The sequence below is a fragment of the Rhinoderma darwinii genome (genome assembly GCF_050947455.1).
Source record: "Rhinoderma darwinii isolate aRhiDar2 chromosome 12 unlocalized genomic scaffold, aRhiDar2.hap1 SUPER_12_unloc_6, whole genome shotgun sequence".
Lineage (NCBI taxonomy): Eukaryota > Metazoa > Chordata > Amphibia > Anura > Rhinodermatidae > Rhinoderma > Rhinoderma darwinii.
Window position 1 is genome coordinate 449,682 of NW_027461877.1, and position 5,653 is coordinate 455,334.

General features: G+C 46.4%; 1 long non-coding RNA gene across 1 annotated transcript; it reads right to left on the reverse strand.

Annotated features, from left to right (window-relative positions):
- Positions 1-2,019: 2,019 nt before the first annotated feature.
- On the reverse strand, positions 2,020-3,983 carry LOC142698195 (uncharacterized). Its single transcript, XR_012865726.1, has 3 exons — positions 2,505-3,983; positions 2,315-2,420; positions 2,020-2,231 (listed from the first exon to the last, which is right to left on the reverse strand). It is a non-coding gene; the product is annotated as an uncharacterized LOC142698195 (long non-coding RNA).
- Positions 3,984-5,653: the final 1,670 nt, after the last annotated feature.

The following is a 5,653-nucleotide window of genomic DNA, read 5'->3' on the forward strand; positions in this document are numbered from 1 at the left end:
TAGACCATACATTTTATTATTTTTTTTTGCTGCATTTTGTGGAATTAGGCTGTGAAATTTAAAATCACACATAATTTCTCCCGATTACGGCAATACCCCATATGTGGTCATAAACTGCTGGTTGGCCGAATGGCGGGGCTCAGATAGGCAGGAGCGCTATTTGGCATGTCGATTTTGCTGGATTGGTTTCTGGGCGCCATGTCGCATTTGCGGAGCTTCTGAGGTACCAGCACAGGGGAAACCCCTTAAAAGTGACCCCATTTTGGAAACTAGAGGCCTTGAGGAATTATACTTTTCATGGGGTGCATGCAACTTTTTATCAGATTTTATTTTTAAGAGGCGTGGTTACTACAAAACCGCAATTCTACTGTTTATTCCTTTACAGCGTTCCCCGTGCGCTATAAATGACACATTCACTTTATTCTGCGGGGCGATACGATTACGGCGATACCAGATGTTTATAGTTTTTTTTTTTATGTCTTATGGCGCTTGCACAATAAAATTATTTTTATAAAAAAGCAATTACTTTCGGTGTTGCCTTATTCACACGAACCTGTCCGTTTTGCGTGTATAAAAAAAGTAGCGTTTTCCTGCGTTGCATTTCCGTGTGGTATCTGTGTACGGTGCGCGTCTGCGGTTTTTACGCGCGTATGTCATCCGTATCACGCGTTTTTTTACATCAGCAAAAACAACTGGAGAAGGTGTTTGTTTTTTTCCCCTCATTCCTTTAGGAACGGTTGCGTGAATCACGCTCAGCACACGGATGTGCGTCCGTGTGCTGTCCGTGATTTTCACGCACCTATTGACTTCAAAGGGTGCGTGATGCGCTAAAAACGCACAAGTATAGGACAGGTCGTGAGCTTCACGCTTAGGACACACGCTGCGTGAAAAACACTGAATGTCCCCATTGAATTGCATAGGTCCGCGCGACGGACGTTTTCTTAACGCGTGTAACACGGACGTGAAATACGCTGGTGTGAATAAGGCTTAAGAGCCATAACTTTTTTAGTTTTCCATCAAGAAAGCCGTGCGAGGACTTGTTTTCTGCGTAACGAACTGCAGTTTCGATCAGCACCATTGTTAGGTACATGCCACTTCTTGATCTCTTTTCATTCCATTTTTGGAGGGTGAAGTGACATTTTTTGATTCTGGTACGGTTTATTATCAGGCTATGTCCACACTGAGTTTTTTTAAAGTCAGAAAACTCTGCCTCAACATTCCGTATGGAATTTTGAGGCAGGTTTTAATCTGCCTGCACGCCGTTTGCCACGTTTTTCGCCCGCGTACGTAGCGGGCAGTGGGCAAAAAACTCTGCGAAATACGCTTTCTCTGCTTCCCATTGATGTCAATGGGAAGTCGGAGACGTAAACGCCTGAAGATAGGGCATGTCGCTTCTGTTTACCGCGAGACTGGTTTTCCGCTCGCAAAAAAAACTCCTCCGCCTCCCATTGAAATCAATAGAAGGCATTTTCGGCCGTTTTTTGGCGCGTTTTCCGGCACTGTTTCCGTGTAAAAGAAAAAACAACACGTAAAAAAACTCAGTGTGAACTGGCCCTTATTTTGTTTTTACTAAAACAGATGTGGCAGGAGAGGAGGTCCGCTTTAATGGGGGTCTATCATTGCTAGGGGGACACTTATGCTGCATTTCGGGGTAAAACGTTTGGACCGAGCAACACATTACCGCAACGTGTAAACCCAGCTTTGCATAGGCTGAAAATCCCGGACAACCAATTTACCCCCCACTAATGCTGGAGGTCCCCGGAGATGATCAGATATTGATGGTGTCGGAGATTCCCTTTAAGTGCGGAGCATGAAGATTTTTTTTAACATTTTTCGCCCACGAATGCAAAATTGTAGCAAAATACGCAGCAGTTTCACAAAACTGAACACCAGAACTCCGCATTAACGGCTGCATGGTTTAAATAAATTGTGGAAAGAAAACCCGACAAAACCGCTAAGCGCGAGTGCCCCGTAAAATACAGATTCCCAGGATGATTGCCCAATACAAGAGTGAAAAAGTTTAAAAAAAATAATATATGTTTATTGTAGAATGTGGTGGAGTTGCTGTGCTGTGTTTTGTGGCGCCGGCCCTTTAACAAGCGGTGATTGGTGAGATGAAGAGCGGGGGGGAGGGTCCTTCTTCTCACGTGGATATGGCCGTCAGTCCACCTTTACACAGCTCAGTCCTGGATCAGAAGAGACTGGGACGTTTCCCCATTTTTTTGTCCAATCTTAAAAAAGAAAAAAATATTTTTTTCACAAAACCTTCACCACCAGGAAAAGCTGAAGACGGAGCAGAGGACGTCAGACTTACCGGATCTCGCTTCTGTTCTGCTCGTCACTGCTTCTCAGCACTGGAGGAGTCTTCATGGGAATTTCAGATGGTTTAGGTGGTAAAGGCCACGATGTTGGGGTGACAACTGCGAAAAAAAATCAGAAATTGAGTGCCCAGGCGGCTGTAGAAGAGATGTGAGGGGAGAAGATCATCAGTGGACGGCACTTACCTCACCTAAAGATGGTGAATGGGCCCTAAGTAAAGGATGGAATTAAGATGGCCGCTTTCTCTCCCGGGAGTTTCGGGACCCTGATGGTAAATGGGCCCCAAGCGACAGATGGAATTAAGATGGCCGCTTTCTCTCCCAGGGGTTTGGGGCCCTGATGGTAAATGGGCCCCGAGTGGCAGATGGTACTAAAATGGCCGCTTTCTCTTCCGGGGGTTTGAGGCCCTGATGATAACCGTAGCCCCCGAAAGGTCTTCCATTTCCACATCATCAGGAAATTGGCGTCCGCCAATTTCCATTTTGTCACCCTCATCCTCCACGTCCTCCATCTCCACATCATCCGGAAACTGGCGTCCGCCAACCTCCATTTTTTCGTCTTTGTCCTCCACGTCCACCATCTCCACATCATCCGGAAGCCGGCGTCCGCCAACCTCCATTTTCTCTACAGTACTCATCTTGGAAAACGTCTTCACCAACATCCTCTTCTTACGCGACACCTCCATGATGAGAGCCAGCAAGAGAAACTGACACCGTGGTCAATGTGTGACCCCAATTTATAAACTTTCTGATGTCATAACCGGTTGGCCATTATGTGGAAACGGAACACGTCCAGATTACAGGCCACGCCCCTCATGACATCACGCTCAGGTTCTTCACAGTGCAGAGAAATAGAATCTGCCCACATTCTGGATGACATCACAAGAAGCGTATCCCAGTGAACCGTTACACCCGAGTGGCCATATAAAATGTAATATGGTACAAGAATACAGGCAGGAGGGTCACACTACACCCTCTGGGGAGGTTTCTATCACCTCAAAGAATTCCCAAATCAATGTGGTCAATTCCACAGACTTTCTAAAATGTAGAATCGCACCCATAAAACATACAACACAGGCATTTACATACGTGTTCATGGACTCTCCCGCAAAGTGGTGTAATATGTGACCCCATAGAAAAATCGCTCAATGTTTTTCACCCATTGGCAGCCAACGAATGTGATCCCCGGCCGCCGATGGGTTGTCAGTTTTTTCCATAAATTATTTTTTATTTTTAACAAGTGAAATAAATACACATATATGGTATCGCCGCGATCGTGATGGCCCGAGCAATAAAGTTAACACAATATTTAAAGTGCATGGTGAAGACCATAAAAAAAATCTGCCCCCCCCCAAAAAAATATATCATAAAAGTTAATTCATATAATATATACACACAAAAATGGTGCCATTAAAATACAACTCGACCCGCAGAAAACAAGCAAACATATAGTGACGTCGACGGAAAAATACAATAGTTACGGCTCTGGGGAAACTGCGATGCAAAAACAAATTATTTTTGTTTTTATTGTGCAAAGGTAGTAAAATATAAAAAACCTGTACATATGTGGTGTGACCAGAATCGTAGCGACACGCAGAATAACGGTAACGCCTGAATATCGCTCAGTAATAAATGGGTCGTGTGGGATTCATACTGATCGGCTTATAAGACGCGTATGTAACTCACTCCAGCCAATACTGGGTGCTGAGCGGAGCGGAAGTCACGTCCGGTTACGTAAATGGTCTATATTCATTGTTTGCGCTCCCAGTAACCGGTAAAAAACGGAAGTGACACAAGCATGTGAAAAAGTCCGATATGTAGAAGGGGCTCAGGCTGTTCTGTTATGCTGCTCAATCCAGAACAACGAGAATATCGGAAGAGCCAGATCCATCACATGATGCAAACCAATGGCACCAAAAGAAATCTACTGACGTTAGTAGTTTCCGTCATTTTGACGGATAAAGTAGAGCTGCGTGTTGCGCTATCGTGTCCAGCAAAAATGACGGAATCTGTGGCGGAGCCTCCGACACAGGTGTGAACAGGACCATTGAGATTTTCAGATGGTACAGGAATTTTACGCCGCATGCACACGGCCGTGCCCCGCCAGTGATCCGAGGAAAGATAGGACATGTTCTATCTTTCCTCGCATCGGAGACTCGGACCATTTTTCACAGACCCGATTCACCCTCTAAAGTGAATGGGTCCATGAAGACTATCGGGTGCCACTCGGATGCCGTCAAAAACGGCACAACAGTCGTGTGCAAGAAACCTTCGATCTGATCAGGAGTAAATACCACTATTAAATGTCAATGACAATATAAAATCATCATTATCATCAACCTTCTCAAAATACATAAAAAACTATGATATAAAAATACAGATATAAATTATCCAAAAACATAAAAAGATGATGACGGTGCAGACCTAGTTATGTGACAGCTGGAGAACACTAGTGGACATGAACCATGCCTGGATCCAGGGCCGCACCTGCCATGAGGCGAGGTGAGGCAGCGGCCTCAGGCGACGCCACCGAGCTAAAAACGGGGGGTGGCATATTGTGGCAGGGCCAGGGGCGATGCGTGGGGAAGGCAGGGGAGAATACTTTACCTAGCAGACGTGCAGCACGATAGGCGCACGTCTGCTAGTACACTCCCCCTCTGTGACGCTGCACGCGAGAGAGGAGCATAGAGAACCTGGAGGACTGCGGGAGGAGCGGCCTCTCTCCTGAAGAAAAGAAGAGCGGCTGGTAAGTAATGAGTTGAGGACAGGAGGCTGAGTCGTTGATAAAGACTAGAGCGGCAGAGTGCCAATTACTGCGCTCAGCCTCCTGCCCTCACTAAGGCTGCTACCATACTGACAAGAGGGGGGCATCTGACTGACTGCATTGGGCAGCCTTAGAGGTGTGCGACATGGTGCTGCATCCTCCCACCATGTAGGGGGCGCAACTGTGCAGGCCGTGCTTTGGACTCTATATTCTCTGCTCCTCGTTACACACACTGAGGAAGCAGAGGAAGCAAGTGCAGAGCCGAGGAGGAAGCTCCGCCCACAGCCCGACCTGCAAGAAACCTGTGCAGCTGGAGAGATGGTAAGTTCCTGTGTGTGTGTGAGTGTGTGTGTGTGTGTGTGTGTGTGTGTCTGTATGTGTGAGTGTGAGTGTGTGTGTGTGTGTGTGTGTGTGTGTGTGTGAGAGTGTGTTTGTGTGTGTGAGAGTGTGTGTGTGAGTGTGTGTGTGTGTGTGTGTGTGTGTGTGTGTGTGTCTGTGTGTGTATACATGCCTTGTGTCTGACTCTGTCTGTGTGTGTATATATGTGTCTCTATATGTATACATGGTGTGT